A 12,959-nucleotide genomic window follows, 5' to 3' on the forward strand; every position below is an offset into this window, starting at 1 on the left:
ACTGAGTAAGTGAATAAATGGATGAGTAAGTGAGTGAGTGAGTAAATAGATGAGTAAGTGAGTGAGTGAATATAAAAAAGTGAGCGAGTGAGTAAGTGAGTGAGTGAGTGAGTCAGTGAGTAAGTAAATGGATGAGTGAGTAAGTAAATGGATGAGTGAGTATGTGAGTGAGTAAATGGATGAGTAAATACTTGAGTAAGTGAATGAGTAAATTGATGATTGAATGAGTGAGTGAGTGAGTGAGTGAGTGAGAGAGTGAGTGAGTGCGTGAGTAAATGGTTGAGTGAGTGAGTAAGTATGAGTGATTAAATGGGTGAGTGAGTGAGTGAGTGAGTGAGTGAGTGAGTGAGTGAGTGAGTAAATGGTTGAGTGAGTAAGTAAGTATGAGTTATTAAATGGGTGAGTGAGTGAGTGAGTGAGTGAGTAAATGGATAAGTGAGTGAATGAGTGAGTAAATGAATGAGTAAATATGTGTGTAAGTGAGTGAGTGAGTATGTGACTAAATGGATGAGTGAGTGAATAAATGAGTATATGGATGAGTAAATATTTGTGTAGGTGAGTGAGTGAACAAGTGAGTGAGTGAGTAAGTGAGTGAGTGAGTGAGTGACTAAATGAATGAGTGAGTGAATGAGTAAGTAGTAAATGTATGAGTAAATATGTGTGTAAGTGAGTGAGTGAGTGGGTAAGTAAGTGAGTGAGTGAGTGAGTGAATGAGTGAGTGAGTGAATGAGTGAGTGAGTGAGTGAGTGAGTGAATGAGTGAGTGAGTGAGTGAGTGAATGAGTGAGTGAGTAAGTGAGTGAGTGAGTGAGTGAGTGAGTGAGTGAATGAGTGAGTGAGTAAGTGAGTGAATGAGTGAGTGAGTGAGTAAGTGAGTGAGTGAGTGAGTGAGTGAGTGAGTGAATGAGTGAGTGAGTGAGTAAGTGAGTGAGTGAGTGAGTGAGTGAGTGAATGAGTGAGTAAGTGAGTAAGTGAGTGAGTGAGTGAGTGAGTGAGTAAGTGAGTGAGTGAGTGAGTGAGTGAGTGAGTGAATGAGTGAGTAAGTGAGTGAGTGAGTGAGTGGGTAAGTGAGTGAGTGAGTGAGTGAGTGAGTAAGTGAGTGAGTGAGTGAGTGAGTGAATGAGTGAGTAAGTGAGTGAGTGAGTGAGTGAGTAAGTGAGTGAGTGAGTGAGTGAGTGAGTGAATGAGTGAGTAAGTGAGTGAGTGAGTGAGTGAGTGAGTGGGTAAGTGAGTGAGTGAGTGAGTGAGTGAGTGAGTGAGTGAGTGAGTGAGTGAGTGAGTGATAAAAGGCAGCAGAGAACCCGAGTATAAAATAGTGTGAGGAGTAAAAGTGCAGGCAGGATGATTTGGTAATATAAACACAAGATAAAAGGAAAATCCTGTAACATGTGCTGACACACAGCTAAAAAGCAGTGAAAAAAATTGGAAAAATGTACGTATAATAAGAAAGCCTTGTTACTTTTGAAATATTAATGCATCAATGAAAGCCTCAAACACTTTTTGAACCCCATCCTCTCTGAATGCTTAAACAGGGGCCTTCTACATTATGTTGAAAAACAACACTGTCTCTGTTTTACTGTCTCTCTGTCTGTCTGCCTGTCTCTCTATCTATCTGTCTGTCTCTCTGCTCACTATGCCTCACCAAAAGGCTGTAGAGTGATTATCAACTTGTTTTGCATTTTTGTTGTTATTCACAGACTGTTTGAGACTCTTTTTTCACACTTCTTTCCTCCTCTTACTTCCTGTGACTCAACCATGAGGGAGGAAATGCCAGGCAGCTGTACCTTATTTTTGATGTAAAAACATGTCTTAATGTGCAGCACTGAACAAAAGCAGGAATCTGCTCTGACTATTTTTTTTTTCTGCTGCTCTTAAAAATTCCTGTACACCTACTTAATTTGCCTGGGCTATTGAGTGGCAAAGTGCAGTGAAGGGCTTTGTGTAATCCTTCGGCTATTTAAGTGTGTCAGGAGCTTAAAGTAGCTTATATAACTTTACTAGATGGCAAACGTAAGTAGAGTGCTCCTATTCCATTTGATCTAAAATTTAATTCATGGACAGGCTGCCCCTGACTGCCTTCATGTAAAATTAACAAATTTGTTCCTTTTTATTTGAATGATAATTGTGGTTTTCACTTATCCAAATTATCAAGATGATTAAGTGCCTTAAAAAGTTTAATTCCATAGTTTATTTGCTAATTTGCATAATCGCAAGTAAAGATCTTTCGACTCATGAGCTGAACTCACAGTTAGTATAATGGTAGTAGATAGCTGGATACCTGTTTTTTTATGTTCCAAAAGAGGTTGGTGTTCGCAAAGAAGACCTCGAGGCTAAGATTTTCCAAACACTTGCCATGCTCTATAGAGAACACTGTGATATGATAAACTTGTTTGCTTTATATTTCTCCTGGATGAACTGCTGGAACGTTGCCAGCACGTTACGTAACCCAGAATGGCATTCCTTCAAACAGAGGCTCTTTGAGAGGTGCTGAAAGAAAGTCACTGCTGTTCCACTGTTACAGAAATGACAAATCCAGCAAACTGACAGCACTATTGTTTACACCCCATTGCAATTTCTTTATAGAAAAAGAATGAATTACATAATGGGGCACTTTCTAGGACTGAATTTGTGTCAGTAATGAGCATGTGCACTAGGGGTATAACACAGTGCCAAAATATAAATGTGTATTAGTTTACAGTTATACTGTACATAGCAAAAACTACAGTATTACCTGACAAAACAAAACACTTCATTATAGAATTCGCTGGAGCAACATACTGCTAATAAATAAACTGGACAAAAGTATTGACTGCCCCCCAGGCCTCCTCACTACATCACCTATATCAGTACCTGACTTTACTAAAACCCTTGTGGTGAATGAGCATAATTCTCCAAAACGACACTTCCCAGTAGAGTGGACGTTATTATAGCAGCAATTGTGGACTAAACATGGAATTGGTTGTTTAAGAAGCACAAACGAATCAGACGCTCAGGTGTCCACCACCCTTTGTCTATACAGTGTACATATAGTAATTTCTATACATGTTCTTTAATGTCAGTGTGTGGTTTGTTTCACTTCAAAAGTTTCTGGGATAGACTCTGGATACATATAACAATGACTCTAATCAGGCAGTTGCTAAAGACGAACGACTCGCTAGCATCTGCTTGAAAGCAAGAATCTTTTGCAAGTGCAGGATTACAGTCTTGATGAATACAATGCACTTTCCATAATAACTGTAAGCATACAGACTGGCATGGAAGCACAGCCGGTAGCACTGCTTGGTTAGGGTGGGTCATTGAGCTTTGTCTACCCTAAATGGACATTAGTATTTGGACCCCTGACCATCACACCCATATTTGAGCATTCTGCGAACTGTTAATGCAAAGTTTTTGAAGTCCACTTTGTCACATGAAAACATGGTTGCAATGAAAATTTCAGATCCCCGACCTCAAAACCACTTAACACATTTGGGATAAATTTAAACACCGACTACGACCCAGGCTTCCAGGAACATTAGTACCTCACCTCGCTATTGCTCTCCTGAATTGGCAAAGCCATACCCATGCTCAAAAATGTAGAAGAAAGCCAGAAAAATGAAATTTATGGTAAAAACTGGAAAAAAAAAATTGCACATTTGGTTGTGAAGTTCAGCTGGTATATTTCACTCCACCTATCCAACAGAGTTGGCAGGACTCACTTGGATACCTTCTAATGTGTGCATACTATGCCAAGACCTTTAGCCTAGTCAGGAAGTAACATATGAAGCAACCTCTGCCTTACAGCCATGTTTACATTTCTCTTTATCACCTCGTAAACATGATGGACCAGATGCACACCATCTGCATGGCTGATCGATCTTGCCTTGCTGTGCCTTGTTCTGTGTTTCTGCTCACTGGAATTTGGTTACTTTTACTGCTCAGTTTTGTCCACTCAACCCTATTGTCCTGGCTAAAAGTCACTAGCATGTTCCACAAACATTGTTTAAACACATATAATAAATACACACTGTTCATTATTGATCTCGGCATGCTTGACAAACATATCTTCATGGATGAGTGCTTATCAATTAAAACCTCAACACCAGCAGAACAGAAATGCTGGTCATTCCAGGTGATCCATTTCCAGGTCAAGATCTCCAAATAACTCTTCATGACTCTCTGTTTTCCCTTTCAGCCACTGCTTGCAACCTTTGGGTAACTATGGACAATCAACTGTCCTTCTCCTCACATGTCGCTAATGTGACTCGTTCTTGTCGATTTCTTCTCTACAACATCCAAAGGATTCAACCATTTCTGTCCACAAAGGCTGCCCAGGTGCTTGTTCAGTCTCTTGCCATTTCAAGACTGGACTACTGCAACTCTCTGCTGGCATGTCTTCCTCTAAACGCTATTCGTCCACTGCAAATGATCCAAAACGCAGCTGCACGACTTGTGTTCAACCTGCCCAAGTTCTCCTACACCACCCCACTGCTGCGCTCCCTTCACTGGCTTTCAGTAGCTGCACGTATTAAATTCAAAACACTGATGCTTGCCTACAAGGCCAAAAATGGATCAGCACCATCTTACCTCAGAGACCTCATCACATCTCGCACTGTACCACCTTCTCTCAGAATGAGAGGTAAGTATACTTTAAGGTATTTCTCTGTTCTGCCACCGAGGTGGTGGAATGAACTTCCCCTAAATGTCCGAACAGCGGAGTCCCTAAATATCTTTAAGCGACGGTTGGAGAAATGCATCTTTCTGAAACACTTAAATTAGCACTTTCCAAGTTTGCTTTGTAAAAATCATGAGTTGCAGTCTGATTTATCCTACGTTGTTCTCTAGCGTACCAGTAGAGGGTTATTCATTGCTAGTGATTTAAAGCACTTTTGTACGTCGCTCTTAAAAAGGGCGTCTGCTAAATGCCGCAAATGTTAATGTAAATGTAAATGCTATGTTTGCTTGATTGCTAAAACTTAAACCAGGACAAGAGGCAGTATACTGTACCTCTCTTAATACAACATTGTCCTCATTGGGTCAGTTTCTTCCTCCGTGTTTTTAATATTTAGGCCACCATGTACAACATTTTGGCATTTCCACATTCAATCGCACCTGCCAATGAATATACCAGATATTACAAGATGGCCTGCTGAGGCTTGTGTCTTTCAAACATATAAAATAGCTGCTTTTGTTGTTGTTTTTTCATGGTCAACTTGATGAATATGCAATTTGAGGCTTTCTATGTCAAATTGCAGAACACAGGGTTGTGTCTATACAAATCGATTCATTCAGTATCAGTAGTGTGATTTATAAAAAATTTAGTCCTTTTGCGAACAGCAGTTGAGTGCACAAATAAAAATTCCCACAAATCACATATTATATTTGCAATTTCAAAGTTAAAAAAGACCAGGAACTGTATAATCTGTAGGACCTGATATTCAAGCAGAGCAGGAAAAAACTCACATCATCATATAGATCATTATAGATTAGCAATAATAACATAATAATATGATCATTTGTGTTAAGTTATTCATTGTGTTGAGTTTAGACCATATTACAAAAACAGCCTACTTCCACCTTAGAAATATTGCTAAGAAACATGTTATCTATATCTGATGCAGAGAAGTTCGTCTATGCATTCATGACCTCCAGACTGCACAATTGTAATGCATTACTAGGTGGATGTCCTGCATCATTAATAAACAAGCTACAGTTACTCCAGAATGCAGCAGCCAGAGTTCTCACAAGGTCGAGAAAATATGATCATACAACCCCAATCTTATCATCCCACTGGCTACCTGTTAAGTTTTGAATCGACTACAAACTATTGTTACTTACCTAAAAAGCCCTAAATGGTCTGGCTCCCATGTACTGTATCTATCCAGTATTCTAATAAGCTACAATCTGTCCTCCACGCTCCTTGAGATCCCAAAACTCCAGACTTCTAGTAGTTCCTAGAATAGCAAAGTCCACTAAAGGTGGTAGAGCATTCTCACATGTAGCTCCTAAACTTTGGAATAGTCTTCCCTACAGTGTTCGTGGCTCAGACACACTCACCCAGTTTAAGTGCAGATTAAAGACGTATCTTTTTAGCGAGTCCTACACATCATATCACAACCTTGTGCTCCATTACATCTGATGACATGCACATTTCAACTTGTGCTTGTTAATATTATGAACAGCAGCTACGCTAATTCCTCTCCACTGCTTCTCTTTCTCTACCCATCCTGAGGCATCCTGAGGTTGCTCCAGCCCCAGTCACGTCCCACCTTATGAAGTTTGGGGACCTTTAAAGAAGTAAATGCCGACCCCGCAAACATCCCAAACCATCTAGAGACGTACCAGCGCCATTTGGATCCCACTTTATGTAGATTTTGGACATTGGACCCCCTTGAGTGTTTAAAGGTTTTGGCATGGAGAAGCTGGTGTTGGATCTGTGATGATCTCAAATGTTGAGCTATTTTATTAGTTGCTTAGTAGATTCTGGTTTCATAACCTCAAATGATTGTATAAGACTGTAGAAAGGTCATTACTTATAATCTTACATTCCGGTGCACATGTTAGTTCTCACTCTCCAGTGTTCTGTATTGTCTTGAATATTTATAATCACACTCTTGATATCACCCAAATGAGGATGGGTTCCCCTTTTGAGTCTTGTTCCTCTCAAGGTTTCTTCCTCATAACATCTATCAGAGTTTTTTCTGTCGCCATGGCTGCTCATCAGGGATAAATACACATTGCTCACCTTAACTGTTCAATTCTGTAAAGCTGCTTTGAGAATGTCCATTGTAAAAAAAAGTTATAGAAATAAAGTTGACTTGACTTGTGTGTTAACATAAATCTGTTTGGTAAAATGCAGACAGAAAAAACATACCAATAATGCAAACAGTAGTTTCTATGCAGGCTCTTTAATGTCAATGTGGATTTTGCTTCATGGAAAAGATTTCCTGCATAGATCCTTAATACACTACTTTGACCAGATAGAAATAGATAAAATAAAAGTTTTAAATCGAAATTTAGCACAAAAAAAAAATAAAGAAATAAATAAGAAATAAATGAACAAAATAAAATGATTTCATGACAGCTGGACATACACAATATAGAAAAACATTGGTGGACACCTAATCATAAGATTTGTATGTGCCTTTTGTATATTCCATTCTACTGATGTTGTGATTTGTGGTGAGAGTAGGGAGCAGGTTGAGAAGAGTCTGGAGAGGTGGAGGTATGTGCTGGAGAGAAGGGAAATGAAAGTCAGTAAGAGTAAGACAGAGAACATGTGTGTGAATGAGAGGGAGGGCAGTGGAGTGATGCGGTTGCAGGGAGAAGAGGTGGAGAAGGTGGAGGAGTTCAGGTACCTGGGGTCAACAGTGCAAAGTTATGGGGAGTGTGTTAGAGAGGTGAAGAAAAGAGTGCAGGCAGGGTGGAGTGGGTGGAGAAGAGTGGCTGGAGTGATTTGTGATAGAAGAGTATCTGCAAGAGTGAAAGGAAAGTTTATAGGACTGTGGTGAGACCTGCGATGTTGTATGGTTTAGAGACAGTGGCATTGAGTAAAAGACAGGAGGTGGAGCTGGAGGTAGCAGAGCTGAAGATGTTGAGGTTTTCATTGGGAGTGACGACGATGGACAGGATTAAAAATAAGTTTATTAGAGAGACAGCTCATGTAGGACGTTTTGGAGACAAAGTAAGGGAGGGGAGTTCACTCTTCTGGGAAGATGTTCCACTAGATTTCTGGACTGTGGTGGTGGAGATTTGTGCTCATTCAGCCACAAGGGTGTTAGCAAATTCAGTTACTGATGTAGAATGAAGGGGCCTGGCATGCAGTCAGCATTTTATTTAATCCTAAAGCTGTTTAATATGGTTGAGGTCAGAACTCAAGATTTTCCACTCCAACCCATGTTAACCATATCTTCATAAGGTTATACTGGAACAGGTCTCCTAGTTCAAGTGAAGAGAAAATGTAATCCTACCACATTCAAATACATCCTATATAATTGTGTGCCTCTGACTTTGTAGTAACAGTTTTGGGAAAACCCACATATGGCTGGAGGACATTGTGTATTAACTTTTCGTACATAATTTTTGGCAATAATAAAAGATTTGTCAGATATGAGCTTTTCTCATGAATTTAGTTCGAAAAAAAAAAAATAAAACACTTAGTTAAAAAAGTGCTTTTCCCAAATGATTGAATTAAAAAAATATTAGATTGAATTAAAATATTCATAAATTATAATTATTCTTGAACATGTAAAAAAGAAATCACTCCTTTCTTGTGCTTGTGTGTGTGTGTGTGTGTGTGTGTGTGTGTGTGTGTGTGTGTGTGTGTGTGTGTGTATGTGATTGGGGGGGCCCACGGTTTGGGGTGGAATAATGATCACAATGAGTGTCTGCAAGCCCTGCGGACGCTTTGCTGAGCTCTGCATTTAGCTTATTAGTTTTAGTGAGGTGTCCAGTGTTAGGCCTCACTGATTCTACCATCTGATAAGTGGTGTGTTCCTGCCTCTGTGTGTCCTTACCATGACTAAATGCTTTACCTTCTCTCGGGGGACAAAGGGACAGAAGAGGAAACAGAGATCTCTGTTTTTATTAGCTAAACTGCCAAGGGAGAGAGAAAGAGAGAGAGAGAGAGAGAGAGAGAGAGAGAGAGAGAGAGAGAGAGAGAGAGAGAGAGAGAGAGAGAGTGAGAGCTGAAGGAGTCTGCTAGACAGTGCATGATGCTGAGAGTAAATACCTTTTTTTTCTTACATTTTCTAGTTTCAACTGCGGAGAGAATGACATTAGCGGAAATGTGAACTCTCGCAGGTAGAATTTCCACATGATAGCTTGACAAAAGCAATTTAAATGAGACATCATAATTGATACAGAATCGTTTATTCAGTGCGGCGTAGGCTCTCCGTTAATGGCCTGACATCGAAACATTTTAATATGGCTTCAGGGCTGATGCTTTATAGTATCACAAAGATTATTTATTTATTTTATTATATATTTTTTTTTTAGACATTTTCAATATTGAATAAGATCAGACCTGGAAATCTAATTTGCCAGCAATCCAATCTGAGATATCTACAGATAATTTGATTGAATTCCAGTGAGTACCATCCATTTTGCCCGTAACTCGATTACAAATATCGCAATTCCGATTCTGCATGATTCTCTGAATGTGTTCGAGTGACAAATGTAGCGATGTTGACTAAAAAGGAACCTTATAAATGCTGCATTCGTGTATGAACAAAACGCATCGGATGTAAATTGTCTTTCAGAAAAAAACACTGTGACTGAAGGCTGACAGGTGCACTTGAATCATGCAGCTTTTGAACTACAGTCTTGTCAGGCAATATTATTTGTAGCACTTAAAAGACTGGAACCTAATAAAACGCTGTGCGCGGTTTGATTAAACTGCGGATTACTTATTAAGCCTTCAATGTTTATACGTCTGTATTTCCTTTTCTTCAAAATAGCCTCTAAATTGCACGACTATGAAAGCTGAAGAAGGATTATTTTGTGCAGGATGGTGGCTTCTTTTCTTTCTGGCACTCCCCTCTTCTGGTGACCTTTACTGTTTAATACTCCATGTTTGGTAAAGGTCAAGCTTGTTGTGGCTTCTCACTGTGGGTTTTGATGTACAATTGAAAATGCGAGGAGAAGCACTGGTGATGTATGAATATTTCCCCGATTCTGTCACAAACACTCAAAGGCCAAATAATCATTTAGAGATTTATGCTTTTCTACAAATGTATCTCTGTATTCCCTTCTCGGTAATGGAACTCAGTTAGTCTAGGTTTCCGAAAAAAAAAAAAAAGATAAAGAATAAAAAGATTATGCTCATTGAAAATATTTTAGAGCAAAGTATTTTAGAGCAAATCTCATAAAATAACGCTCCTGTTGCCACTGCACTTTTTTGGGTTAGCTCAGACTTGCTAACGTGTACCATGTTTAGCATGCTGTGATGTGCATCCTGCTTACATTGTAAAAGCATTCATTTTTAAGCTACTCGAATGTTACTGTACAGCAGTTAGGTCATTTTTGCTTCAAGCTAAAAGTAACAGCTAGAAGCCTCACTGCACAATATATAAATATATTTAGCTCATTCTAAATGTAAAACCTCAAATTTCTGATAAAACGCCCAGTGATGAATGCTTTTGGTTTCCTGTGCTATATATGTAACCGGGTGGTAGTTTAAAGTGCGTTCATTTCTATGTGCTACAGATTATGCCTGCCTGGTAAGAATGAACACAGGGGCTCATTAAGAGATGCGTGGTGACGTCATCGCATGTGCGTGCACCTGAGAGTGGAAATCGGGGAGTTAATAGGGATATAGGCCTTACTTGTACTGTTTTTCTAGGTAAAGGATCCAGTATCATCGATTATAAAGTAAATCTAAAAAAGGATCACAAATTTCTTACCTGTCTTGTTTTCTGAAGGGTGATGTATGTCTGCAGTAATTTGTGCAGATGCACAAATTTCGAGGTGTGACGGTTAGCATAGTGTGAGCTAACGCATCAGGTCAGTGTTTCAGGTGTATATTAGTTTAAAAATGCATTATATATGTGATGTATTTCAAATATTTCTAAGAAAGATCTCAGAATTCTAAGCATTCATGAATGTGTTGATTTATGTAGCACGTGCAAGTTATACGAGTTCTCTTGGTGTGTTCGGCCTATCGGAGCATAAGTAGCACTGAAGGCTACGTTTGGAAAGTAAGTAGACCATGCCATAGGATCTTGGAGGAGTAATTTACTTTTTCTTAGTTTGGTCAATGATGTAATCTTGAGGCATTTGTTTATATTTTTTTTTAGAATTGCCACTGCCGTATTTTGTTTACTGGATAAATATTGGTTTATCGTTTTATATATTGCACACCATAAAAAAAACCTGATTCTGTATATCAGGTAGTACTTTATTTTATTTTTATGATATATTTTTTGTGTTTAAAAAAATATTTGTCCTGTCATTTTGTTTCATTCAACTCCTCATTTATCTTCTTCCACATAAAAAATTAACAAGCAGGATATTTATATATTGTTAATTAGAATAAAAGAACCCCAGTGGAATTTGTTGGTTTTCTGCGTATCATTGCAACGGCCACATATATGATAGCACACTTTATTTGTGGTCAATAGCTAATCTTTCACAAAGAAGGTCATGAAAAAAAAAACATAAAAACCATGACAACAGATTGTAATGGCTTGGGGGATTAGATACTACAGCCTGCTGATCAGAAAAAGAATGTATTACAGTGAACTTATTTTATAAAATCAGTATTGTAATGTCAAAGCAGCACAAGCTCTCTGTTGGAGAAGTCATAGGTCACTGGTTGAGGTTCTGGGTTACTGAATGGTGGGACGGTGGTTCATGCCCCAGCACTGCCAAGCCATCACTTTTAGGCCCCTGAGCAAGGCTCTTAACCCTCTTTGCTGCACGGGTGCTGTATTATGGCTGATCCAAGTTTTCGAATAAGCTGAGATAAGCAAAAAGCAGTAATGTATATGTTACAAGTTCAAGCCTTTTTCGTTCTTTCTAGTTAACTAAAACCTCGATTCCAGAGGTAGCAGCAGTGACAAAAGCCACAACAAGGCAAAGTTAGCTTGCTAATTACCAAACAACTACAATAGCTTACATATTGCACAAGAAAATGATGACGATGTCACTGGTCTTCAAGATGTTGCAAACTGTTATTCATTTGTTAGTTACTTGAGCAAGGCCCCTAACCCTCAGTCGCTCAGTATAAATTAGTCACTCTGGATAAGAGCTTCTGCCTAATACCACATACATATACATAAATGTAAATGTATGGTCATCCAGGTCAAACACCACACATTCACACACATTTACACATTCAGTACAGCTTGTGGGGATTTTAGCTCTAGAGTGGTTAATGGAAACCGGAGAACCTGAAGGAAACACATGCACATACCCTTATCCAGAGCAGCCTGGATAAATGCACGGAAGTGCTAGGAGGTTTTTATCAATAAATAAATGTTAGTTCAATAGGTCATGGACCATAGTATTATATACTGTATAATGCATATGTCTATACTCTCCTATACTATACAGTATGTACATATAGTATAGAAGAGTATAGAAAAAAAAGACCGTGATGATTTCTTTTTACAAGTGCGTTTACATTGTGCTCCATTTTGTTGATCTGTTAACACTGCAGAGGATACCAGGTGAATATCTATTTTGTGTTTGTGTTATCATGCTAACTTCACAACAGACTGTTAGTAACACCTTTTTATGTGCATAATGATGGGAATTATAAATATATATATATATCAGTTCCATTTATAGGCATGTTTTCAGGCTCTTGATGAGCTGCATGTAATGTGGCAGATAACCAAATAAAGACTAATCTTTTTAAACCAAGAATATTCTTAATGCATTTATGTAATTTATGTAAATTTATGTAATGTAATATTATTGTTTGTGTGTTACTGCTATAATTATTTTTTATTTTACCGTTATGGACAAGTAAACTTTGTAGCTAAAATTCCTATTGTTTAACTTTTTCCCCCGAGCAGCAAATGTAAAATACTAAATGGTGGCACAGGAGCACTCAGGAGTATGTTTCGTTCCTGCTCGTTTTTTGACGAATGGCTTATTGTTAAGATCAATTTTTTTTTATTTCCCATGAGTATACAAAAAGTCCAAACAATTTGTGCCAAGAACTACTGGTTTAACAGTTCAGATTTGTAAATCAAAGCAGCGCTGTTTTTTCGAGTAATATTTCTTCCATGGCTTGATAAAGCATGATAAATCCTGTGTGAAATCCACAATAAAGTTGTGACTGCATTATGTTAATTATAAATACCTAACGCGTAACTTTCCTGCAGCTTGTGTTGGTCCTCTGTAGAATGCATCTTACAGTCATACTGAACTTGTATTAAATTCGTGTTGCCTTCCTGTTATCAAACTTTCCTTGATAATTATGCTGTCGTTATGTGATGTGTTAGAACAAGACACAGGATATGACGTGTCATA

The 12,959-nt window shown here is 38.5% G+C and overlaps 1 long non-coding RNA gene across 1 annotated transcript; it reads left to right on the forward strand.

The window, feature by feature from the left end:
• Window positions 1-10,234: 10,234 nt before the first annotated feature.
• Window positions 10,235-10,830, forward strand: LOC310722493. Its single transcript, XR_014532392.1, has 3 exons — window positions 10,235-10,320; window positions 10,400-10,481; window positions 10,598-10,830. It is a non-coding gene; the product is annotated as an uncharacterized lncRNA (long non-coding RNA).
• The last annotated feature ends 2,129 nt before the right edge of the window (window positions 10,831-12,959 follow it).

This window comes from Silurus aristotelis (assembly GCF_946808225.1).
Source record: "Silurus aristotelis genome assembly, chromosome: 2".
NCBI classification, from domain to species: domain Eukaryota; kingdom Metazoa; phylum Chordata; class Actinopteri; order Siluriformes; family Siluridae; genus Silurus; species Silurus aristotelis.